Genomic DNA, 27922 nt, shown 5'->3' with positions numbered 1-27922 from the left:
AGGGCTTGAGGAAGCCTGGGGCCTGGGTCTTGGCGGAGGCTTTGGCCGGAACGCCTTCAATCCCGGAACCCTAAATTCTTATAATCTGGCTTCCAGTCGGGCCCCAGTCTTCGGTTGGACGTTCTCGCTTCTCTGGGGAACTCTGGCTAAATATGGAAGGCCAGGCGGCTGCTGGGAGCCTCAGACTGATGGCCCCTGGAGGTGCGTTGTCCAGTACGATGGCCCCCTAGCCACTGTGGCAACCCGAATTAAATGTAAATTATACACTGGATTTTAAAGGTAGTATCCCACAAGAGCTGTATCTCTGGCAATTATTATGATTACGAGTTGAAATGATATTTTGGATGCATTGGGTCAAGTAAAACGTCAAGATGAATTTTGTCCTTTGTTTACTTTTTTAAAACGTTGCTCGAAACTTTTAAATCATGCGTGTCTCCCTGCCCTATTTGTATTCCATCCATTATTATGTTTAATGTTCTCAATAAGCCTGTAAGATGGTCATTACCCTCCTTGTATTGAAGATGATGAAACAAGGCGTTAAGTTACTTGTCCGAATTCGTGCCACCAGTAGGGGATGGAGGTGGAAGGGCCCAGGCAGCTTTGACTTCTAGAACTTCCTGTGTTCCAATGTTTTTTGTATGCTGTTTTTTTTTGGGGGGGGGCGGGTGGAGCGGCGTACCGGAGATAGAACTCTGGGGCCCTCAACCACTGAGCCACATCCTCAGCCCTGTTTTGTATTTTATTTAGAGATAGGATCTCACTGAATTGCTTAGGGACTCGCCGTTGCTAAGGCTGGCTTTGAACTTGGGATCCTCCTGACTCAGCCTCCCAAGTCACTGGGATTATAGGCGTGAGCCACTGCGCATGGCTTGTATGCTGTTTTGAGAGACCAGACAGAAATGTGAGCACCAGGCTTTGGAAATGGACTCTGGTTCCCATCTCATTTAGCTCCTGAGTGACTGATAACCCTGAGCAAGTTACTTAACCTTTCTGTGCCACATTAAGATTGCATGTTTAAAATGTAAGTTCTTCTACCCTATGAGATCTTTGAGAACATTGCTAAGAAAATGTACATAGAGTACCAAGCAAAATTTATGGCACATATTAGTTTTAGTTCGTCCATGGCTAAAGGATAGGTTAAATCTTTGCAGGTTGATAGATTAATTCTTTTTTCACTCATTAGAGCTCAGCTGAAAAGTCACGTAATCAGGGAACTGTTCCCTCTTGTTATAGGCTTAGATACCACCTTAGTTACAGCTCTCCCTTTTGCACTTATCACACTTGTAACATTATAGTTTAGTTATTTGATTTGATGCCTTTCTACTAATGTACTATAAAATTCAAGAAGACAAAATATTTTCTAGTGTTTGGATCATTATTTTATCCTCAACACTAAGCGCATTGTCTGACATGTAATAAAATTCCAGCAAATTTTTTGAATGAATGAGAACTAATGTTTTGGCTTCCTTGTGTATTCCTTAATGGGAGGCCTTGAGGTTAACCTCATTTTTATTTTGATAGATGGAGATAATAATAATGGCTTAACATGGGCTCATGAAGAGCATTAAATGAGATGATGTATTTGAAGCACTTCTTTTAGCAGGTGGTAAATCCCCAACAAATATAAGTTATTGTTAATAAAGCAACTGTTAGCTGGCTAGCTTCACTGTATATAGGTTTTGAAAAGGTCTTGCATTTTAAAGTAGTCTGCACTGGTTAGTTTATGGTATCTATTTTACCCTATTATAAAACCCTATATCTCCTACCTACTGATTCTCAGTTAAGAACTTTGTTTTCTAATTCAGTGATAAGTGAGGCATTTAAAAGGTCACACTAGGGTTGGGGATGTAGCTCAGTGGTATAGCACTTGCCTAGCATGGGCCAGGCAGGCCCTGGGTTCAATCCCCAATACCCTGCTACCAAAACATAAATGAACAAAAAACCAACTAGGTTTACTTCAATATACGCCCTACTATATCTCTCTAGTTAATCAGTATCTATATTGTATGCTTTGTTTTCATTTTAGAGAAGATATCCATGCTACATTCTCAGTACATTAGACCTCATCCTCTAGTCAAGGACATCACTCTGGCAGTTCTCCAGTATCTCCTATGTCATCTTCTGTCATGAATTTATCCTAGGGTATACACACATATTGTTTTGTATCTTTGAAATAGTAAGTAAATTTGTCTCTACTTCCATTCCAGCTACTATCCTATTTGCTTTTTGAAGCAAAACTTTATTTTCTGTCACTTTTTCATCTCCTACCATTCTCTATCATACTCATTTCAAGTGGGCTTTTACCCTATCTTCCCACCAAAATTCTCTTGGGGTCACCAGTGACCTCCATAAATTCAAAATCCAGTGGCCAATTTGACTTAGCAGCAGCGTTTGATATGAGCTCTCCTACCTCCTTAATACACTTTGTTTATTGGCTTCTAAGACAGCACATGCTCTTGATTTCCTCCTTACCTCACTGTTAACTCCTGAATATACTTTACATCTTTTTCCTCACCTTCTAGTAGGGTTCAGTCCTTCGTCCTCTTCTTTTTGTTATGTTCATCCTCTGTTGATACTCAATCTGAAGGACTTGTGCTGATAACTTCCAAATTTATATCTGTAGCCTATACCCCTCTCCTACATATATATTCATTCAGCTTCCTGCTTGACATCTTTCATGCAAAACTTGAAATCCTGGTCCCCCTGGCCCCCCAAAAACTTTACATCAATATCTCAAATGAGGGCAACTCCATTCTGCTAGTTGCTCAGGGCAGAGCCTTGAAGGTATTTTTACTTTTTAAAGGCATTTTTTATTTTGCTATATTCCATATATAAGAAAATCATGTTGGCTTTACCTTTAAAATATAGGTAGAATCTGGGCATTTCTCACCTACTATGCCACCACCTAGCATGAGGCATTATCTCAGATGGTCTCTCTGCTTCAAATTTTGTTTCATCCTAACTATTCAACACAGCAGTGAAATGATTCTCTTAAATTTTACCAAATTGTCTACTTCAGACTTTGAAGTGACTTCCCATTTTACACACGTTAGAAGCCAAACTCTTTATAATGGACTGATCTGCCGGCTCCTTTATTATCTGTGACCTAAATTCTAGCTCATATCTTGGACTCTTTTTCCATATTAGGGTTTCCCATCTGCCTGGAACATTTCTTCCACACAATGATGCATACCTATTTCCCATCTTTGCCTCCTATTTATACCACCTATCTCTTTTGAGCTTTTTTTTTTTCTTCCAATTCTATTTTCTAATGTATTTAATTATTATGCTGTTACTTATTATTTTCCCCTCTTGGAATGTAAGTTTAATGAATGAGTAACTTTGCCAGTTTTGCGCCATAATGATCTGAAGTGCCCAGAATGAAGCCTAGCTAATGGGGCATTCAGTAAATGTTTGTTAAATGCATGATTCTATAAAATTAAGACATAGGGAATCATCTGATGCTCTATGAAAGCAAAGTCCAGTTTCAGTTTGGCTTAAAGGGACTAGGGCCAAAGAGGAAGGGACAATAAATGAGGTTAAGTTAAAGTACAGTTATCCTATGTATAAACTTGTAAGGCTTAGCCTGGAAATTGCTCTGAACATAGTTTCTATTTTACATACTCTGTTAAGAGTAATTAGAAAAATACTGTGAATCTCTTTCCAATGAAACAAATACATTCAGCAAAGTAGTACTACTATAAAAAATAAGACAGGATATTCTTTACTTTATCTTGTGAGTCTGATTTAAAACTGTCTTTTTATACTCTTAAGTAGCAGTCAATGCATGCATACCATAAAGTTTCTTGGTTTCTGTCATTGCTCTCTTTTTACTTTGATTATTTTGACAGTAACACAATTATGAGACTAATTCTACCTTAGTAATTATGGACATTTAACATATAACAATTGAATAGTTTCCTAATGTTGAGTTTCTTAGGAGCACAATTGAGTGTATTTTTTTTTTCTGTTCTTTTTGGTTTGGTCTCAACTCAAGTAAAAAAATTATCAGAACAATTTTTGCTCTTAGAACAAGAATGCAAATTTGACTCCTTACAAGTCAGGAATAAAATCTCAATATTATGTTTTTATATGATAGTAGCACTGGGGATACATGGTTCCTTTATTATTGGTTTTATTGTAGGGGGCTTTTTTGTTTAAGCTCAAAAAATTGTATTTCTTCTATTTATAATAGTCTAAAAACAGGAAAAGAACATGGAGGCAGATATTGCAGATCTTCAAAGCAAGCTCAAAGAGGTTGAAAAAGAGCGACTAAAAGCTGCACAGTATGGTTTACAACTATTGGAGAGCCAAAGTGAATTGCAAAATCAATTAGATAAATGTTGTAATGAAATGATGACCATGACTGAGGTAAGACTATGGATTCCTCTGTTTGTGAGGGTGTGCTTATCTATTGAAGGTTTATTTTGTCTAGCAGTAGTTATTTTATTTTCTGAAGATCTAATTTTCTATCTATGCCATTTTCATTAAAGGTGAATAAGTTAATGAATTCCTGATATTCTTTCCAAAGCAGTGTCTTCTGAGTTTCAATTATGTTTACTCTTTCTACCACAATTTACCTACCATATTTATCACAAAGTTTTGTTTGTCCACACTCTTCATAGGTTACCTCACTTATTTTGGAGCTTTGAATATCATTTAAATGCCCCCATAGTAGTTTAGCGACCTAAACTGTTTAATTAATGTATTCAATTGCCCACTTAAGAGTATTTCAAACTTGATATAAACAAACAGAATATTTAATTCCCTATCTACTAATCAAACATTCTCTGTCTTTAGTTTATTTATTTAGTAAATTGAATGACATTCAGTTGCTTGACCCAAAGATCTAGAAGTCTCATATTTAGTCCACAAATTCTTAGGGACATGATTTATAAAACATCTATCTAGGCCACTGTCTTCTTTCTCCCAGCCTTCTAACCAGATTGCCTGCTCCATCATTGCCATTCAGATCATTCTTTCTCAATGTAGAATCATTCTTTCTCATGGAAAAGCACAAGAGATCATGTCATTTCCTTTCTCAATCTGCATAAGGCTTTCAATTGTATTTACAAAAGACAGTCTGAGGGTTTATACATCCCTATGTGATTTGACTTCTGCTGGACTTTTGCAAACATAGGAAACTGTTTTCCTTGTTCAGGCTATCCTAGTCTTGCCTTATGGGTTTATATGAGCTCCTTCCTCCTGCTTAGTTGTTCCTCACCCACTCTTCATAGATTGAATCCTCAATCTTCAGATTTCAGTTAAATGTCATAGAGTCCAGCCCTAACTAAAGTCGGCATCACTCTTTTGTGGGGGGAGTTCAGGGTGTATAATTACCAGGGATTGCACTCAGGGGCACTTAAGCCACATCCCTAACCCTGTTTTGTATTTTATTTAGAGACAGGGTCTCACTGAGTTGCTTGGCACCTTGCCTTTGCTGAGGCTGGCTTTGAACTTGTGATTCTCCTGCCTCCCTCCTGAGCCGCCAGGATTACAGGTGTGCACCACTGCACTTGGTAGCATCACTCACTCTTAATTCTTTGCAGTACTAATTATCTCCAGGATTGCAAGGTCCTTAAGAATTTTGTCTTGTTCACTGCTATATTCTCTAGTGCTTTGCACACAAATATTTATTGAAAAAATGAATAAATCAGTTTAATTTAGTAAATCCTCAGTGGTATAAACTAAAATTGAAAATTATAAATATAGCAGGTAAAAGTTACTAATGACAGCTCTTGTTTTTCCATATGGTACTGTTCTTGACCACGAGCTCAATACCTAATTATAAAGCAAAGCAAAGAATTAAAAATCTAATAGTAGAAAATAAAACCATGTTATATATAATTATTTGGAGAAATAACTTATCAAAAGTGGAAGTGCTTTTGGAGAAATAATGTTACTTGTTTTAGGTCTTTTTTCTAGTTTCATTTTATCTTATACTTTAAAGCTTCATGAAGGAGTTTGAACTAATACTTCTCTGTCAATGCCTTCTATGGGGTAGTGAAGCAATTACCATATCTCTATCATGAACTTTACCATACAGTAGGCCCCCTCCTTATTTCTAGTTTTACTTTTCTTAGTGTGGATTACCTCTGGACAACTGTAGTCTAAAAATATTACATAGAAAGTGCCATAAGTAAATAATAAATTTTAAATTGCATGCCATTCTGAATAGTGTGAGGAAATCTGGTGTCATCCTACTTTATCCCACCTGCTCCACCTCACTTCCTCTCCTCACCTAGGCATAGTACAATGAGATATTTTGAGAGAGATCATATTCACATACTTTTATTACAGCACATTATTATAATTGTTATTAGTTATGTTAACAATCTCTAACTTGCCTAATTTAAAATTAAAACTCATCAAGATATGTGTGTACATATGTATATATGGAGTTTGGTTCAACTTGTGGTTTCAGCTATCCACCCAGGGTCTTGGAACATCCCCTGCATATAAAATGCAAATGATATCTGATCGTGTGTGGAGCTCAGACACCTGAATGATCTGACTAGTTAAACAGTTATTCACTTTATGATGTTCTCTGCATCAGAACGTAGTATGTAAGCATGTGTCCTAATACTTTAAAAATCAATATAGACATTACTTTTTTCAGGAAGTGTATTCTGAGCTAGCACTTACCAGTTACTGTGACTTAATGTAATTGCTGAATTGTGTGTTTATTGTTCCTTTAGACATTGATCCTCCTTGAAGTCAGGCATCATTTTTTATATTTATCTGAGTTTCTCTGTTACCTGGCATATTTGCTGGGTTCTTAGTAAGTATGTGTGGAATAGATGGAAGGTTGAATGCCTTGTTTCTGGTCTTTTGTTACCAAAAGTCCCTTTACTTTTTCGTGTTCTCTCTCAGATGGACTCCAGATTTGAAGGTTGTGCTATCAAACTGTACGAAATAATAAGTAGCTTATTTTCCTAATCGTCAAACAAATGCCTAGTTTTGGGTCAGCATGAGATAAGACATGCTGCTGTGACAGTTGATAATGTAGCCAAAATCAGGGACATTTTAACATAGCCTGATGGTACTCATCATACAAAGTTTTATTCAGATTTTGGAATCCAGAGAATGCCTCCCCAGTTACGTTTTGCATTGCGGGTTACTAGGGCATCAGAGCCCCAGATTGGAAAGTGGTTACCTTGCATCTTTTCTAGAGTTGATGCCTGTACTAACTTCAGCTTGAGTGTTTTTGACATTACTGTACTTTCAGAATATACCTTAGGGATTCACTAAAACTGATGAGCTACAAAGTTATTCCAGATTTAACATGTGGTTGTACCTCAGAAAGCAGCAAGTGTATGAAACAGAAATAAGCCAGTTGAAGGTTAGAACTGATTATATGTAATAGTTTTAAGTGATTTTTTATGTAATTGAATTGTAATTGAATCTATTTTCAGAATTATGAACAAGAAAAATATACTCTTCAGAGAGAAGTTGAGCTCAAGAGTCGCATGTTAGAAAGTTTGAGCTGTGAATGTGAAGCTATTAAGCAACAACAAAAAATACAGCTAGAACAATTAGAAGAGCAGCTAAGCAGAAGCCATGGACAGGAAGTGAATGAACTAAAAAACAAGGTTTGAATATATGTATGTTTTCAGAGCAAAAATACCCCATGTTGATGCAACCATCTGTTAATGTAAGGTGATAAAGATTTTTCTCAAGTATCACTATGAAAATAGCATAGATCAGTTTTCTGTCATTTTAATGTTGAGAGTAGAAACACTGAGAAACAAAAACTTATAAAATGACTTATAAAAGTGAGAATTGTATCAATATAGTCTTCTAATTACATATAATTTTCCAATTTTGATAACAGCAATTTTTTATGATCCATTTATTTAGTAACTACTGAGGCATCCTTGGTCATAGTCAAGCAGTCTCCTTTCATAAAGAGTTGTCTCTTAGCCTTTACTGCAGCTAGTGGTGTGCTTTGTAATTTTGTAGAACAAATCAGTAGTTCCTTATAAATTACTATATATTAGTATTGATACCTTATAATTTATTTTTTGAGGAAAAACATGATCCAGTTCTCAAAATATATTTTTAAGGGAAATCCTATTGTTAATTCCATATTACTGATGAGAAAACCAATGTTTAGGTAGATCAAGCAAATTGGACAAGGTGAGAGCTAGAAATTGTCAGTTGTGAATTGAAGCAAGTTTTCCTCACACCAAATTCTGTGTCACTGAGTGTCTACATAATCTGATGACACATTACATACTAGCTCCACTTCATACATAAACACGAAATAGACAACAGCTGTTCATGAATGCCCATTCCTTTCTAGCACCCCCACCCATCCAGCCTTCAGATTGCTACTTAAGAATCCAGAACTTCACCATGGCTCCTCTTCGTGTGGAATCCAGACTTTTACAAACCCTTTCTTTCAAAACTCGCTTGACTTTTTATTGTCTTCTCAGAAGTCTCTTTCAATTTTTAGATTTTTTATGTAACATCTTCTAAGATTTTTTTCCATGTCTGTGTACAAGCTATACTGCTGCCTTAATTCTTTATTGATTTAGCTCTAAATGTTTTTCTATTTTTAGTAATGAAATCACATATTTGAGTTGGTTTATTTTTTCCTAATAGACAGTTAAACAAACAAATAATGCTTTTGTGAAATACATAGTCATCCTGCATATTACTGACAAATAGTCTAGCTTGTCTGGAACTAATCTGGTTTTAGACAGTAACGACTGGTAATGATGCATTTTCATTTCTCCTGGTGGGTTTTTTTTTGTTTTGTTTTGTTTTTTCATGTAGCTTTCATTACATAAACAAATATAGCAGTATAGAGGATATTTTTTCAGGGCCTGAAGTAAGGACCAACTGTAGAGATGGCTTAGGTGGTAGAGCAAAGAGTATATCAATACAAAATTTTCAGTCTTACTGATGTTCTTAAATCACTTTTGCCAAAAGTTTGGCTTCTTTTTTCCCCCCAGTACCTTTCTCTTCTCATGTTGAATTTATCGGCCTGTTGTGGGGATTTGGCCAACAGAATCTTGATGTAGGCTACTGTGGCTCTAGTCCCCACCATCCCCTCTCCCCTAGACTGTTGTGGTAGCCTTCCAATCAGGCGTCTGCTTCTGCATGGCTGGTCACAGCATCGTTTACACAGCTACACAGTGCTTCTGGTAGCTTTAATGCATCCAAACCACTTGGATGGCTAGAATGGACTGTTTATAAAACAAGGTGGGTCACTTTTGGAGTGTCCTTGGAAGCTCTACTAGTTTCTTGTACAAGTTTAGATCATTCGGTGATATTTTACAGAAAGAAAATACCTTTTGATTTATAAAATTGTGATTTTTTTTTTTACTTTAGATAGAAAAACTGAAAGGAGAGTTAGATGAAGCTAGGCTTAGTGAAAAGCAGCTAAAGCACAAAGTAGACCACCAGAAGGAACTCCTGTCTCATAAATTGGAGGAAATACGGATGATGTCTGAGCAAGTCCACGAAAGCATGTCTTCAGAGATGCTGGCTCTCTTCAGGTCGAGCTGACTGAAATGGAAAGTGTGAAGGTAATTTTTATGGCATGTGTTTTCTTAGATTTTTAAATTTTTCTTTTGCATACATTTTATGTGTTTTTATAATAATTCTAATGAGCTAGTGTGGAGGAAGAAATGTTTTTTTGACCTACTTTTATCTAACTATCCAAAAAATGTTTTATGTAGTTTAGGTGAATTACTTTATTTAAAAAAATAGTATTAGGTGACCTGATTTAAATAAGGCAGACAGTACCTTTAGATTAATGAAAGCTCTGAAAGGACATAGACATTTTCTGATCCTAGTTTGTGTCATAATATAAAATGTTAGTACAGTGGAAGTTGAAATTTTTGTGAACATAGATTTTTCATTTCAGACTATGAGTCATTAAAAATTAAAGCCCTGAATTCACAGTCAGAAAGAGCAGTCTCTATAGCCTTTTGTTTGGTTCCCTGTTGAAAAATTAAGTAATTTTTAAAATTTTAATAGGTATCTGACAACTTTGACAGGTTTTTGTAGTTTTAATTTGAATGTGAACCACTACAGATAAGTTAGCTGAGCAACTGCTAAATGAAAGCATTTTCAAGAGAATTTTGTCTTTCAATTTCTGTTGAATAGAATGCTCTCAAGGAAGAAGTGAATGAATTACAGTACAGACAGGAACAACTAGAACGTTTTAGTACTAACTTAATGCGCCAGGTAGACCGACTTAAAGAAGAAAAAGAAGAGCGGGAGAAAGAAGCAGTTTTATACTATAATGCCTTAGAGGTATTATGATTACAGTAGTATTGTTTCCAGTTTTTAAATTGTTTTCATGCTAATTTAATCTCTGCTAGCTAAATTATTTTCTTTTGAATTTAGAAAGCTCGTGTAGCAAATCAAGATCTGCAGGTGCAATTGGGCCAAGCCCTCCAGCAAGCCTTGGATCCCAATAGTAAGGGCAACTCTTTGTTTGCAGAGGTACTTACAAGTATTCTAATAATTGAATTGGGTAAACTATTATTTCATTTAGTACAAGAACAATTAAACATATCAATGTTTTCCAGGTAGAAGATCGAAGGACGGCAATGGAACGCCAGCTTATCGGTATGAAAGTCAAGTATCAGTCACTAAAGAAGCAAAATGCATTTAATAGAGAACAGATGCAAAGAATGAAGGTGTGGAATTACCGCTCTTAAATGTTTGTTAAAACTACTTCAATTACTTAGCATTATATAGATAAATATATCACAAAATCCATCTTTTCCTTCAAGGGGTATACTTTTATATTTTTTTCTAGAACTGAATGATTTTTTAAAAAATTAGAAATTCCAGGTAGATCATAAGATACTTTTATGTTTTCAAAAAGTTAATCTTGGAAAAACATTAATGTGTTTAACAACTACTATTTGTTTATTTTAATGATCATTCACTAACCTTGCCAGGGAGGTTTAAATCTTTATAGAATAGGGAAAAGGAATTTAAAAGTGTTTGTTTCTTACTTATTCTGAGTCTTTCTGGGTTCCGCATCAAATGAGACTAGCTTTTGCCATTTCTCACTTCTCATGAAGGCTTATTTTAGATGGAAATTTGAACTATTTAGGGTTCTCTTTTCTTGCAGCTCCTCAAAGCATGTAATTAACCCCTTTAATTTTAAGGGTTTTGTTGATTGTTGCTGCACACAAATAAGAAGTAACAGAAAACCTTATGGCAATTAGAAAGATTCCAAGATTATAGCAGTCCTTAGAATTCCAATGTATGGTCTGTTCTGCCTGATGTTCCTAAGGTGGTGTTTGGAAGAAAGTTTAGATTTTGTTTTCAAGATGTCAGTATTACCAGAGAACTGAGAAAGGTCACTGATTGAACTTGGAATTAGATGGACTGGATTGAAGTATAGTTGTCATTTGCTAGTTGTGTTACCTGGGACATATATTCTGAGAGCATCTAAAAGGCATACCTCATTTACAAAGTAGAGGTGATAGAACTTGCCTCTCAGAACTGTCTTGGGGTTAAAGTGTAGAAAAATACTCATATGGTACTTCCCATTCTTATCATTGTGAATATCATGTTTGTGACTGAGCTGCTTAACAATTTCCCCTACTTAAGTAAAGCTAATGGAGAATTTTGAGAAATCGCTTTAACAGGAGTTAGTATAGGTGGTGAATAGCAGGCCACATTTATCCAGACTTACTTACCAGTTAAATGACACCCTCTGGACCACAGTCATGCTGTTCAATTTTGTATCACAAACTAGGTAAAACTATATTAAAGACTTCAGATATCATTAAAAAGTAGAAGTACTCCAAAGTTATGTCTACAACAAAACTAATTGATGTATATTTTCCAATTATTAGACTAGAAATAACTAATTAGTTTTCAAAACAAGTTCTAAATAGTATTAGTACAAAATACAAATTGTTCCAGAAATATGCTTATCAGAATATCTCAATTTTGTTGTGGTGGGGGGATTCTAGTTACAGATTGCTACATTGCTACAGATGAAAGGATCTCACACTGAATTTGAGCAGCAGGAACGGTTGTTTTCCATGTTAGAGCAGAAGAATGGTGAAATAAAACATCTTTTAGGTGAAATTAGAAATCTGGAGAAATTTAAGGTATGTATAATATCTTGAAAAGATGTGGCTGGATTTTTATTTGAATATCTTAAATTTTCAGTTTAAATAGGTTTCTCATCGTATAATTGACTTTCAGTTTCAGTACATATTGACCCAATCTTTAAATTATTTTTTTCTTGTCTCTGCTTTTCAGTATTATTGACCATGCTTCTTTTACTAAAGCAAAGACAAACCAATCTATTCTATTTTTGTTGTTATTATCTGGTTATTGTTTGTAAGTACCTATATCTTTAGTGTACAACTCAGTTTTAACATATATATGTTTATATATGCACACACACACACATTTATATCTGTATATGTATATTCTTACAATTACTATCAGATTACATAAAATATTCCTAGCACTCCAGAAAAGCCCCATTGAAATGAAGTGCTCCCACCTCCTAACTTTGTGTCAACATTATGTGAACATTCTGTTAAACTTCATATAAATTGAATCATGTAATATATATACCCTTGTTTCTGTCTTATGCTCAGTGTTATGTCAGTGAGATTTCTTGCCTGAATGTCATCAGTAATTATTTTTTAGTGCTATTTGTTCCATTAATTTTAGAGCTTTGTCAATTCAACATTGTATATCCACTGGAATTTATGGATGTCTTTAATAAATTCTAATAAATTTATTTTATTTTTCACTTCTAGGAAAGTGAAAGTACGCCTACATGCCTTTGACTCAGAGCTCCCTATTTCTTATTTGTACGCTTGATTTATAACTTTTTCTGTTTTTATATGTTTTTTCTTAAATTTTGAGACTGAGTTCCAAACTAGACGTCCTTTTACCCCTAAGCACCATGATATTATTGGAGATATAAGCAAATGGTCAAAATTACAAATTAACATTGATATGCATTGAACCAAGCTACTTTTTACATTTTGCCAGTTATCATTGATACCCTGTTATGGTTTAGATATGAGATGTCCTTCAAAAGCTATTGTGTTAGTGCAAGAATTTTTAGAGGAGAAATGTTTGGATTATGAGAGCTTTAACCTGATCTGTGGATTGATCCACTTAAATGGATTAACTGAGTAGTAACTTTAGGCAGGTAGAGGGTGACTAGAGGAGTTAAGTTACTGGAGGAGTGACTGGAATTTTGTCCCTGGTGAGCAGAGAGCTCTCTCTCTCTGCTTCCTGATTACCATTTTCTAAGCTACTTTCCTCCCCCACACCCTTTCACTATGATATTCTACCTCACCTTGGGCCCAGAGCAATAGAGTTGGCCATCTGTGGATTGAGACCTGAAACCATGAACCCCAAGTAAACTTCTCCTTACATTGTTCTTGTTAGATCTTTTGGTCACTGAGACAAAAAAAAAAAAAAAAAAAAAAGCTGATGAAAACATACCCTAAGCAAATTTTAAAAGAAAAAAAAAATTAGTGTTTTCAATTCTAGGGCCTAATCAAAGGTTGCATGTTTTACCATGAAGTCTCTTCAGTCTTCCTTAATCTGGAACAGTTTCTCTTTCTTTATTTTGACATTTTTGAAGAAAAATTTGTTTATATGACTTTATCTCTGTTTCTTCTAAAAACATTAAAAGTATTATAATTTTAGCTAAATTTGCAGTGTGTCACTTGGCAGGTATATGTAGTCTATTCCTGGGGCTTTGTGCTATACTTTGAAAATTGTGACCTTAAATTAGGAGGATTTTAAAAAGTGCAATCTCTGAAATTCTTTGCAAGTTTTTAAACATCTGCTTTTTTTTTCCAGTAAAGAAAATATTCAAAGAGTGAATCGGAATATTTAAAGCGTGGATACCAAAAATAACCTCAAGAATCTCCTCTCTTTTTTCGTATTTTTCCATTGTATAGCTTTGTCATACCAGAATTCAACCCCAAAAGCATTTGCTTCTCTCATTCTAAAAGCCAGGAGAGTGAAATCCTAAGACAGGTATAGTTGGGACTCAGAGATATGAGTGCGAGTTAGATCTGGATTCAGAATCTAGCTCTTGATTTACTTGCCGGTAGTACCTTGAGCCACTTTTCTGGTGGTTCTTGTACCTACTGCACTCAGGTAAGTGGGTGGATCTTTGAAGAATATTTGTCAAAGGATGAGAGATTAACATGTGGCTGCTGCCACTGTTAATAAGCATACAGTAACCTAATTTGTTATGTAAATAATAAGAAATTTTGCTTTCTTTAGAATTTATATGAAAGTATGGATTTAAAACCTTCAGGCAACTCTGGTGCTCTGGAAGATAACACCTATTATACAGATTTACTTCAGCTAAAGCTTTAGAACTTAAAGTAGGTGTCTGGGTTGGCAGATGGAAGATAAAGACTTTTTATTTATTTTAATAGATGGTATTCAAATAATAACAAATTTTTAAGTTCAAATTGCCAAAAGAAATTTCCATAGAAAAGAAAGTCAATAACATGTCTTTGTGTAATACATGAGTTTTATGCAAGATTTAATAATTACTAATTACTGAAGAATACTTTCAGTAAATAATTTGTGTTTAGCTTTTTAGATTGGTAAGTAAAAAGGACTTTCATGTAGAAAATATTCTTATAATCCAAATTTCTCAAGAATAAGTATCTCATAACTTAAAGGAAATTTATGCATGAATCACCTTGGAATAATGCATGAATTTTGGCAGCGGGGGATGCTATTGTTAAACTTTAATTATTTGTTGTTTCTTTGTTACTAGAAATCCCAAAGAAATATATTTTTAACCAAGTGTTCAAATATAAAATTAAAGATTCATCCCACTAAGTTATTCACAAAATTATATATTAACATTCCTTGGTTCTTCTTTTCTGTTACTGTAGCAAAGAAAATGAAAGCAGCAAAAGTGAATTGTCCATACAGCGGAGGAAAGCATTGTTTGAGAGCCAGCGGGCCCTGGATATTAAGTGAAAACTTTTTGCAAATGAAAGATGCCTTCAGCTTGCAGAAAGTGAAAATATGAAACTGAGAGCTAAGCTAGATGAATTAAAGCTGAAGTATGAACCTGAAGGTATGCAAGTTTCGTATGTTTTTGTCTTTTAAGTCCTAAGTAGCACTGAGAAAGTGTATCAACATTTTTTTCAAACTATATCTTTTAGCAAATCTCATTACAAACCAATTTTGTGGTTATCAATCTGTAGTTAATAAGGGAAATTTACAGCTGAAAAATTCAAAGGGAACTAGGTATGCATGAATGTGATATGTGGCTTTTTTGGATGTCTAGGCTTCATCATACTGTCACTTGAGGCTTATCCACTTAAAATCGTAGCATATTGTCATACCAAAAAGTTAAATAAGCAGCTAATGTTGGAAGTTATGCTAATTCAGATTATTTATAGAATATCTAAACACAGTTTAGGTTTAAGTGCTTGTGATTACTCTTCCGCCGATGAAAGTCTTGGAGGCATTGCAGGATTCAGACTCCTTTTGTGTTTGTCTGCCAGTATCCCATTGAGCAGAGTTGATTTATGTGGCCTTGCTGTCACAGCAAGGCAAGATTGAGAAAATTCAATCTTGATTCTCAGGGGCCATGTTCCAACTAAATATTGGGAATTCTATATTTTTTATTGACATATTAATAATTGGACATTTATTATGTTTTTATTTATATATACATTGTGTAATGATTAAATGAAGGTAATTAGCATGTGATCACCTTAAATATTCATTCTTCATTGAGAACACTCAACTTCTACAAAATCAACCTGGTTTGGATTCCACAGATGAATAGGAACGTGTAGTGTTTCCCTTTTTGTGCCTGACTTATTTCATTTAACACAAGATCCTTAGGTCATTCAAGTTGTCACAAATGACAGGATTTCATACCTTTTTTTATGAATGCATAGTATTCCATTACTTATACATATCACATTTTCTTTCTCCATTTATGGGAGTTCAGATATCTGGAAAAACACACACACACACAAACACCTAGTATTGGGATTGCTGGGTCACATGTTAATTCTATTTTTAATTTTTGAGAAACTTCCATACTATTTTCCATAATGACTACTAATTTATAGACCCACTCATAGTATATGAGAGTTCTCCTTTCTCCATATCCTCACCAGAATTTCTTTTTTTTCTTTTGGATAATAATTATTCTAACTTGGGTGAAGTAGTTTCTCATTTTGGTTTTAATTTGCATTTTTCCTGATGTTTAGTGATTTAGTGGTGTTGAGAATCTTTTGTAAACCTCTGTATTCTTTAGAAAAATGTCTGTTCAGGTCTTTTGCCCATATTTAAAATCAGATTATATGAAGGGTTTTTGCTATTGAGTTCTTTTAGTTCCTTATAGATACTACATAGTAATGCTTTGTCAGCTGTATAATTTGCAAGCAGTTTCTTCTATTCTGTAGTTTTTCTTCACTTTGTTGATTGTTTTCCTTGCTATAGAAACTTTTAGTTTGATATTATCCGGTTTGCTTATTTTTGCTTTTGTTTCTCTTGCTTTTGAGGGATTGTCTAAAAAACATTTGCCCAGACCGAGGTCATGTAGCATTTCCCTATGTTTTCTTCAAGTAATTTTATAGTTTTTAGTTGATTTTTGTATATGATAAGAGAGAAGTCTGGCACAAAAAGACAAACACTACACGATCCTATTCATCTGTGAAATTTAAAAAAGGTTGATTTTGTAGAAGTTGAGAATGTTCTCAATGAAGAAATAATGAATATTCATGGTTCTACATGTGGAGATCCAGTGTTCTCAGCACCATTTATTAAAGGACTGTCCTTTCCCCAGTATGTGTTCTGAGCTCCATTGCTCTCTTCACTGTTTTTGTGTCCGTACCATGCTATTTTTTGAAGTCAGGTACTAGGATTGTTCCAGTTTTGTTCTTTCTGCTCTTTGACTATTTGAAATTTTATTGTTTAAGACAGGTTAGGATTATTTTTTTCTTATTCTGTAAAGAAAATTTTGGAATTTTGATGAGGATTGCATTGAATTTGTAGATTGCTTTGGGTAGAATGAATATTTTAACAATATTAATTCTTCTAGTTCATGAATATGAGATATCTTGCCATGTTTTTCTGTCTTTTCAATTTTCACCAGTGTTTTATGGTTTTCACTGTAGAGCTCATTCATCTCCTTGATTAAATTTTTTCCTAGGTATTTTATTTCACTTTTTTTTTTAAAAAACCATAGCTTTTATAAATGGGATTACTTTCCTTATTTCTTTTTCAGATAATTTGCTATTTTTGAATGGAAACACTACTGACTTTTATATATTGGCTTTAGTATCTTATATCCTTACTGTATTAATTAGTTCTAATAGTTTTTAAGTAGAGTATTCAGAATTTTCTGTAAAAGATTGTATTATCTGAAAACAGGGACGGTTTCCTTTACAATTCGGCTGCCTATTATTTCTTCCTTTTATCTAATTTCTCTGGCTAGGACTTCAAGTTCTGTGTTGAGTCATAACAGTGAATGCTGGTGGCATCCTTGTCTTGTTCCAGATCCTAAAGGAAACACTTTGATTTTGACCCTGTTGAGTATGATATCTGTGGGTTTATCATCTATGGCCTTTAATATACTGAGATGTGTTCCTTCTATGCCTAATTTATTTAGAGTTTTTATCAAAAAAGGATGTTAAGTTTTATCAATTATTTTTTCTATTGAAATGATCCTATGGTGTTTGCCCTTTTGTCTGAAATGTGATATATCAGCTTGTTGATTTGTGTTTTAAGCCATTCTTTGATCCTAGGGTGAATTCCATTTGATCGTGGTATTTAATTATTTTGATATGCTGTTGCCTTCTGCTCTCCAGAAATTTTTTTTTCAGGTTTTCCAATTTGTTTGTATTTACTAGTTCTTAAAATTCTTTGTTTTTGTTTCTGTGAGGTCAGTTAAGGTTCCCTTTTTCACCTCTGATTTTTTAAAATTTATTTGAGTTTTTTTTTTTTTTTTTTTTGGTCTGGCTAAAGATTTATTCATTTTGTTTATCTTTTCAAAAACCAATTATTCATTTATCTTTTATTTTCTTTTTTTCCTCTATTTTGGTTATTTGTGCTCTGATCCTTACCATTTCTTCCTTCTACTAATTTTGGTCTTATTTTTTTTCTTATTTTTTTCTAGTTTATTGAGATGAGACATTGAGATCTTCCTTCTTTTTATAAAAAAATTTTAAATTGTTTTTGAACCTTTATTTTGTTTATATGCAGGGCTGAGGATTGAACCCAGTGCATCTTACGTGCTAGGCAAACACTCCATCACTAAGCTGTTCTCTTCCTTCTTTTTTTGAAGTAGGAGTTTATTGCTATAAACTTCCTTCTTAGAATTGCTTTTGCTGAAAGCATAAAGTTTTGGCATATTTGGTATATTTTTATTTTTACTTGTGAAAAGAAATATTTAAATTTATCTTTTAATTTCCTCATTGACTTATTGGTTGCTTCTAAGTATGTTTAATTTTTACATCTTTGTACAGTTTCTGATGCTCTCTTTTGTGGCCTGACATGATACCCTTGAGAACATTTCATGTGCAGTTGAGAGGAATGTGCTGCAGCTGGTGCATGGAAAGGTCTGTAACTTCTGTTAGCTCCATTTGGTCTAGAGTACAGTTTAAATCTGATGTTTCTCTCCTGGTTTTCTGGCTAGATGCTCTTCCATTGCTAGAAGTGGGCTGTTAAAGTACCTTATCACCGCAAAAAAATTGCTGCCTATCGATCTACATTTAACAATGCTTGCTTTATGTATTTAGACATATTTACAATTGTTGTATACTCTTTTTTTTTTATTCTGTAATGGCCTTGTCTCCTTAGTTTTTGACTTGAAGCATATTTTATTTAAGTATAACCACTCCTACTCTCTTTTGGTTTCCATTTGAATGGAATATCTTTTTCCATTTGTTCACTCTCTATCTATTCCTTACAAGTGAGTGTCTTGTAGGCAGCAGAGTCAGATTTGGGTACTGTCATGTAATTACTTGTTTTCTGGTTGTTTTGTACATCTTTTTTCTTATCTTCCTGTCTTCCTTTGTTAAGTGATTTTTTTTCCTATCAGCATGTTTTGATCCCATGGTTTTTATTTTCAGTGTATCTATTTAAGGTTTTTGCTCTGTGATTACCATGAGGCTTTCACAGAACATCTTATAATTACAACAGGTTATTTTGAGCTGCAACAACTTAATTTCAAAAGCAAAAAAGAAAAAAATCCTTCTACTCTTCAACTCCATTTCTCTCCCATATTTTGAGTTTTTGATGTTAAAATTTACATCTTTTTATATTACATATCCCTTAGCAGATTACTGTATTTGTATTAGTTTTGTCCTTTAGGCTTCTTACTAAGGATATAAATGGTTTACATCCCCTAGTTCCCATGTTATCTTGGATGTATCTGAATGCTCACTTTTACCTGTGGGTTTTTATACCTTCAGATGTTTTCATATTAGACATTCTCATCTTTTTTTTTTCTCTTTGCATTTGAAGAACTCCCTTCAGCCTTTCTTGTAAGATAGTCTGTTGCCATGAGTGCATTCAGGTTTTGTCTGGGAAGGTCTGTCTTCCCTTTACTTCTGAAGAAGCTTTGGTGGGTACATTATTCTTGGTTAGCAGATGTTTTTCCTTCAGCAGTTTGGATATCATCTCATTACCTTATGTCCTTTGGGTTTTTGCTGAGAAGTCCACCAGTCATATTAGAATTCCCTTCTGTGTCACTTTCTTCTTTCTTTCCTCTTGCTGCTTTCATAGTCCTCTTTGTCTTTGACCTTTGAGAGTTATTTGGGTTGAATCTGATTGGCAACCTTTGATTATCCTGTAATTGGGTGTTTGTATCTTAGATTTGGAAAGTTTTCTGTTATATTTTTGGATAAACTTAATTCTAACCTTTTGTCATTCTCTAGATCCTCTTGGACACCAATGACATAGATTTGCTGTTTTAATGGTGTCCCAGAGATCTCATGAATTTTCTTCATTCCTTCTCATTCTTTTTTCTCCTCTGTTTTCAAATAGCCTGTTATCAAGCTCACCAATTCTTTCCTCTTCTTGATCAGTTCTGCTATTAATGCCCACCAGTGGCTTTTTTATTTCATTTATTTATCAGCTCCAGAATTTGATTTTTTAAAATTATTTCAATCTGTTAAATGTCTCCTTATAAATTTTTCTTAATTGGTCCTCTGTTTTCTTGAAGTTTCTTGAGTTTTTTTTAAACCAGATATTTTAAATTCTTTGTCTGCCAAATCATGCATATGAATGTCTTTTGGGTTTATCTTTGGCAATATGTTTTGTCCGTTTGATAAGGACATCTTTCCTTGGCTCTTCTTAGTCCTTGTAACATATATCTTTTTCTCTGCATTGATGAATTAGGTATCTCTTCCTTTTTTTTTCCCAGTCTGGACTTGTTTGTGACTATTCTACTCCAGTAGGCTTGTTTAGACATTTTTAGCAGACTGCCTATGGTATTCCATTTCAGCATTAGAGGGCACCCTGAGCTCAGGTTAGATGCAGGTTTTTTGAGAACTCTGCTGCTGGTGCAGTTTCCAAGCTGGATGGACCCATGGGAGATTCATGGACTTCACTCAAGGCATGTGGGAGAGCCAGTCAGGCTCTTGAGTCCAGAGGATCTATAAACCTCGCCTCCAGCAGTAAACATTTCTAAACATTCTGTCTGCTAACATGTCTCCTCTGGCAGGGATGGAGGGCCAGTGCCAAGTTCTGTGTGCTAGTTCGAGCCCTACTTCTCCTTCCTTCTAGCTGGTCTCAGGAGCATCCCATGGAGTATTCTCAGTGCTTGCTGTGAGCCCATGCAGTGAGACTCCCACAGAGGGACTCTGGTGGTGAGGAAGTCAAATATCTATTTTTCTTGCTTACTTTTTTCAGTGTATACACTGAGTTTTGGGGGCTTTCTGCAGGTGGTACCATGAAAGCTTGGGGACAAAGTGTTGCAGTAACAGGGAACCTTTCCCCTTGTGGGCTTCACAGTCTAACTTACCTTTTCTAGTTTTCTTAGTTCTTGTGAATGTATTTTTGTGGCATATAGTTATTTAGCTTGGTCATTCTGTAGGGAATTTATCACTGGAGATTTCTACCCGACCTCTTCTCTTACAGTTCTAGCCTTTAAGGAAAAATGTTTGGACAGTTATTAGAGCAAGTCACATCACCGAGAAAAAATAGCCCAATACACCCTCTGCCTCTTGTATACTACAAAAAATGAACTTTACTATGTATAAATTTTAAAATAAAAGGGCAAATGTAAAGAAGTCCATGAATGTGATGGTCCTAACTCCCTCCCCTCCCCAAAAGGTATTGTCAACATGTTTTAGGTTAAGGATTCTCAACGGGTTTCTGCCCCCGCCCTGTTGACAGGCTGAACTCTGTTCATTGTGGTCAATAGTGGGGAAAATGTAAACAATGAGAAGTTTTTTATATTGTTTTAAAAGACTTCTCTTTCTTTTGTCCTTTTTCTCTTCCCTGATCCTAGTAAGCTCCTGTGAGTAAAAATTACCCATTAGGAATTTCAGGGGTAGTGTGCTGAACTGAACACAGCAAAGGGACAGGAGGATGGTTAGTAAATCCAGATGATCTGGGTTTCAGAGGAGCAGCAAGGGATATCCAATATTTAGAGTTTGACCTGTTTTTTTCATTTAATCCTTGTAACAGACAAAGCAAAGTAAATATTTTTAATCTGCATTTTGCAGATTTAGAAACCTTAAAATGTAGGATGATTAAATACTTTCCTAAGGTCATCCAGCTGCTAAGTGCCAGACTTGACCCTAAACTCCCTGACTGTTTGCCACTGCATCTTTATCTCCATGGCACCAAGGTCACCCTTAGGAACCATCTCCCCTTAGAATTTTTTATCAAAATACCACAAGAGAACATTTTATTCATTCCTAGAATTCCTGTATTGAGTTCCCAAGGAAAAATTTATGCTCAAAATAATCTATAAAAGCTTTTATTAATGCAGTCTATGAAAAAGAAAGAAAAAGAAATAGATTTCAGTGAGGTGATGAGTGGATTTTGAAAGAATAGAAAAAAGGAAAAGACTTTATGTATAACCGCTCTCCCTTGGTCTGTCTTTTGTTTATTGACTGGATTTTTCTAATGGTTTTCATTCTCAGAGAAAATCGAAGTTTCTATACTCAAAAAGAGGTGGGAGGTGCTACCTCTGGATGTGACCCCTGCTGAAGACGAATGTGCCAGTGGTGCTGCCGGGGAAGGAACTTCTAGATTCCCACCTCACAAGGAGACACAGTCCTGTCCTAACCCTTCAGAAGGTGACTTGCAGTTAGAAAAGTCAGTATCTGCAAACACTCCCACTGCCCCTCTCTCTCCTCACAAAAATCTGCCCGTGGATGTGCAGCAGCCAAAGAAGGAGAACAAATGTGTGAAGCTTGCTCAAGCCTTAAGTGAAAGAAGTGAGAACACGCCCGGCTCTCTCAGGTCAGTGTCCTCTTTTCAAGTCAGCCAGCAGCCCTCCCTTTCTCTCCCTTCTCACTGCATGAGCTATGCTCTTTGTCTCTTTATCTGTCTTCTCAATATTGCATGCAGTCTAATCCCCCAGTTTCATCTGCCTGCCTTCAACTTCTCTAAAACTTTGAGAAAGACAAAAATGATTGCAAGGGGAAAGGACTCCTGAAAAAAGGGAGTCATTAGAAAGCCACACATCTCTCTTGTTGGTTTGAATAAATGTGCTATTACTTTTCTCCTGGTAAAGGAGTAGCCATGAAGGAACAATCAACTTACCTTCTCAAAAGTTTTACAGTAGTCTGAAGACAGTTTAGTTAAGAAAATGTAGGTGAAGTTTTCTATGGCTTTTGATGATGTTTATACCAGTCCTTCAGACATTACTTTTAATTATTTTGACATTTTTAAATATCCAAGGTAATTTGTTTCCATTTTTTCTAAAACATCAAAGCCTCCAATTTCTGCAAAATTGAATTTGTGACTTAAAAGAGAAAGTGTCAGATATGTGTATCTGAAGGACCAGTTGAAGGGCCTTGTCCTTTAAAAGGAATAGAAGTGAGAAGGTAAGAGCAAGTGAACAGAGGGAAGAGGATGTAACTGGCTGCAGCTGGAGTTCTGGGCATGCACAGCAGGATCTGGGTAGGATAAACAGAAGTGAGTGAGGGAAATGGAGGGGAAATCAAGATGAAGGTTGTGTAATGCAATGGCAGGTATATTAAAAATAAATACTTTTAGACATGTAAAATTCAAACTTGTTTCTGTGAAAGTAGCCAGCTTGGGTTGTCTCCAATGAAGTGAGGTTTTTAAGGTGCTACTAGGGCTACTTTGTTCTTAGAAAGAAGGGAACAGAGTCAGGCATTTTCTGTGTGCATTTGATTGAAAAAGTAAAACAGTGCATCGTATGTAAAAGAACTTCCTTCTATGTTTTATCTGATTTTTCTTTAAATTTTCAGTGCTTCTAAATGTACTCAACAATGATAAATAAAACTCAAGCTGCTGTTGTTATTGTAAGGAAAACTAATTAATTATTTCCTTCCTTGAGTTTTTTTATAATGTTGTAAGTCACATAAAATAAGAGCTTGATATTCTTGAGGAAATGACAAATGGATGCTACCTGACAGTACCCATAGTGCTAACTGTTCTGAGGCGAGTTCTGCAGGCCGTGCATGTGTGTGTGTTGCTCACTGTGGGAGTGTGCATATGGCCAGTGCGGGTTTGCGTGGCTCACGGTGTGTGTGTGTGTGTGGCCTGTATGGTCTTCCAGAGGTGGATTTCCAGAACCGATCAGTGCATATCTTGCCAGCTATGTTGCCTTCATTTCTTCTTCTGCCCTTTTGTGCTTGAAAAAAAATATTGCTTCAATGTATCTAATTAAATTGTTTGACTCAAATTGCATATTGGAAACTATTTGCCTTGCTAGTTAAACAAAAACAAATAAAATACCACAAAACACTTTATTTTTATTTATTTATTTATTTTTGCATGTGTGTGAGTCCATCTGCTCACTGCAGACATTTCCAACCTTGTGTCTTGCATGCTTAACTTAGATACACAATCTGAAGATGATTTTATAACAAGTGGCTTTTATTTGAAACTTCACTGTTGCATGCTTTATAAATTTAATTGATGCGCTTCTTTAAAGTGTTCGCAGGCCTATTTTATTATCTCCCCACTGTTTATATTTTTCTTTAACTATTCTCCTAGTTGAAACTCAGTTTGAGTGTGTTTTCATTGTCTGAGACAGACATCTGTGCAGCCAGGATCCCATGGTGTTTTCATCTTGTGCATGGGCCTTTTGTGTGTCATGTTATCTTTAAAATACTGCTCCAGCATTTCAATTTTTGTGTTATGTGTACTTATCATGATAGATATCTCATCAGATTTAATTCTTTAATCTAGGCCTTAACAGGCCTTTTTTATCAACCTTAACATATTTACTAGACATTTAAAAATCAAGTCTATTGATAAGAATAATTCCTTTCAAGAGTCATTTAGTATTTTAATGGTACTGGAGTCGACTAATTTTTTTCTTATTAAAAAAAATAGCATCATTCCTCCTTAGAGACTCAATATATTATGGGTTTGTTTCTCTATTTTTTTCCTTAACTACATTTGAATTCAGAGTGGATGCTTTAATGCCTGTAGATTAGCCGCTGAGTCAATGCTTCAAACAGACGTTAATGAAAGGAAAGAACCTGCAAGCAAATTGGAAAAAGAACCTTGTAAGAAATCACACCTTATTGTATACGTGTCCTCCAAATCCACTCCGGAGACCCAGTGTCCTCAGCAGTAAGGACTTCTCTCTGATCAGAGGGAGGTACTACTTTCCCTGAGGTTACTGAGGAGTTTAGTTAAGAGCCAGAGTGGTACCAGAGTTCCAAATACTCATGTCTCCTCATTGTATCAAGAGCCGGCATCTCCATGCTTCTCAACCAGGCTTTCAATTTTGATTGTGATCCTAAGGAGAGTTTCTTAAGTGATGACCCTTCATGGATCTTCTGTGATTCACACTGAATAAACTGTTAACGGAAGGAAGACTATACTTAACTTAAATCTACATGCAGTGTAGTGTCTGGATTTTTTTCAAGTGAAGTGAATATTTTAACCTACCTTCAGAGCCATATATTCAGAGAATGAACTAATATACTATTATATTTTCATATGTAATCTTTTTATAAACTTAGTTTTTCATTGTATTGTAAAAATAGGAAATTTGATTTGAAAATATATATTGTTATAGATTTTGTCAGTGTTTAAAGCACCTATATGTATCTTTATTTATGTTTACTTTATGACTGAAGCATATGAGACAAATAATTTTAAAATATGAAATAAAATTGCAACAATTTCTCCTCTTTGTGTTTTCTTATTCTGTGTGGATAACAGGATATTATTATTTTTTTTAATATTTATTTTTTAGTTGTAGTTGGACACAATACCTTTATTTCACTTATTTGTTTTTATGTGGTGCTGAGGATCGAACCCAGGGTCTCGTACGTGCGAGGCGAGCACTCTACCACTGAGCCACAATCCCAGCTCCGATAACAGGATATTATCAAAAAAGAATAAAGGTGTGGTCAAAAAAAGAAACTTCAGGGATTCTCAATTCCTTGATACCTATGATCTTACATATAAATATATGTATTTTATATATAACTTTATATTTTGTGAATATATACCTATATATTAAAAAAAGATTTAATGCTAAACTTTCTAAATGAATATAGATTGGTTCATAGCAATTTCATGTATATTTTCTATAGGTGGGTGAATTAGGGTTCTTCCATGTACATATACCTACATATTTTCACATTCATTCATATTCACAAGCATTTCTGAATCCAATGTGCTGAATTAGAAATGTTTCATTTAGTAAATTAAGTCTGAATAGAAATCTAGGAGCAACACACAAAGAGTTTGGGAGATGTTTTTTACAAAGAGACTTGCACAAATATTTAAAGAAATTAAGCAGCCAATTGAAGGTTGAAGAACTGGGTCAACAAGGTAATCTCATACATTGAGGCTCTGCCTTAATCCCTAGAAACTGAGGCAATTCTGTTGATCTTGAATCTTCTAGGAATATTTTGAAAAATCACTGCTGTAGATGATGGGAAACAAATAATGGATATAAGCAAAATAGTGTCCTCACTCAATTTATTTTAGTAAAAGCTTTGCATAGTTCATAATGGAAAATGGATTTAGAAAAAGCTAAGAATGGAGGCCAGAAATGGCAAGGTTTGTCATTGGATAGTACAGTTAAATACACAATGAGACTGAGGCAGTAGGTCAGTAATATAAAATGAGAGTTGGATTCGAGATACAGTTTAAAAGGAACAGAATTGTCAATAAGTGTTGAAAATGAGATGTGGGACTCAGATATTAGTGGATAAATGGTGGTGGTAATAGAATGTAGGAGTTGAGGGATTCAGTTCTAGTGGACACTTTTACTCAAGTACATGCAGGGAGCTGGGCAAAATGGCGCACACCTATAATCCCAGCTGCTCAGGAAGCTAAGACAGCAGGATTATAAGACACCATCTCAAAAATTAAAGAGCTTGGGATGTACCTCAGTGGTAGAGCACCCATAGTGTGTATGATTTGCAAAAGTAAGTTTTTTTTATTGAAACTTAATTTTGAAAGGAAAATGTGAACTAACATATAGCCTTGTTCTAACAGGCACATTTCTCCCTCATCATTACTCCAAAAAGTAGCCTTGGTTTATTCACTATTAGACAGAACCTGGAGTACAGATGCCAAAACTATTTTTCCTCCTTGAGAAAGGTGTTAGTAGGAGGGAATAATGTTTGATTTGCTAGATATTTTATGTTCTGCTTCTCTTAGCATAATAATAAGATTGTAGCATTCTAGGATATCTGAACCCAAATCTCAACTTCTCAGCATAAAGTTAGACTTGGGCAACTTTGTCTCTGGGAACAGTTGCTTTGGTTATTGCATTTTTTTAATAGTTGTAAGTTTTTTTTTATTAGTTGCATTACATTTATTTTATTTGTTTATGTGGTGCTGAGGATCAAACCCAGCACCTCCTCACGTGCTAGGCAAGCATTCTACCACTGAACTATAACCACAGCTCTTGTGTATTGCTTGTTTAACATTTTATTTTTTTATAATTATTTATAATATGTAGATCCATAATCTACAAAATAAAATATATTTATAAGAAAGGTTGCTTTTATCCTTGTGTATGACTTACTTTTTCTCCCCTAACTTTTATGTAGACAAAATAGGTAGATAGACTTTTCACCTCCTTTCTTAGATTAAAAATAGAATACTGAGAGATGTCAGAGAAAAATGGTGTACAGGGAGCTTCAATGGACCACCCGTTCCTCTACAAAATTAGCCAATTAACTAAGGAATTGTAGAAAGCATAATGTGACTGTAGGAACTCTGGAGATTGATCAAGAATGTATAGCAGTGAGGGAACAGTCAAGGAAAAAATCAGCCTGAGTGTCGGCATTGAAGGAGATCTCTGATGATCACTAGCAATTACACAGCACATGCTTAAACCACCAGTGGGGTCAAAGAATCACAAAGAAAATACTTTTAAAGATGAATTTTAAATACTTAAGATGAATGAAAGTGAAAATGTAATAGAACTTAGAAGGAGATGTAGCAAAGTCAGAAGGACTCAGCAGGAAATTTATGTCTGTAAATTCCTGTGTTTAAAAAGGATCTCAGGCCAATAACTCAACTTTAAGGAATTAGAAAAAAGAAGATTGAATCCAAAGCTAGGAGGAAACAAAAAATCAGAGAGACAATACAAAAATAATAAGATGTATGTATGGAAACAAAACGTTCATTCTTTGAAAAAAAAAATCAATAAAATTGGCAGACTCAATTAGATAAACCAAGGGAAAAGAAGAAAAGACTCTAATTGATGAAATTGGGGCAATACTAACCATTTTATAGACATAAAAATCATAAAAGAATACTGTAAACAGTT

The 27922-nt window shown here is 34.8% G+C and overlaps 1 pseudogene across 1 annotated transcript; it reads left to right on the top strand.

Moving 5' to 3' along the window:
* The first annotated feature begins 27 nt into the window (after positions 1-27).
* Positions 28-25311, top strand: LOC144373814 (protein Spindly-like; annotated as a pseudogene). The gene is made up of 12 exons (XR_013433362.1): positions 28-279; positions 4196-4371; positions 7416-7592; positions 9340-9536; positions 10120-10269; positions 10363-10461; positions 10548-10658; positions 11955-12095; positions 14257-14360; positions 14886-15073; positions 22116-22437; positions 24607-25311. The product of XR_013433362.1 is annotated as a protein Spindly-like (transcript).
* Positions 25312-27922: the final 2611 nt, after the last annotated feature.

The sequence above is a fragment of the Ictidomys tridecemlineatus genome, unplaced genomic scaffold (genome assembly GCF_052094955.1).
Source record: "Ictidomys tridecemlineatus isolate mIctTri1 unplaced genomic scaffold, mIctTri1.hap1 Scaffold_50, whole genome shotgun sequence".
In the NCBI taxonomy this organism is placed as follows: Eukaryota; Metazoa; Chordata; class Mammalia; order Rodentia; family Sciuridae; genus Ictidomys; species Ictidomys tridecemlineatus.
Note: the sequence above shows the minus strand (reverse complement) of the source record. Positions and strands in the feature narration are given on the sequence as shown.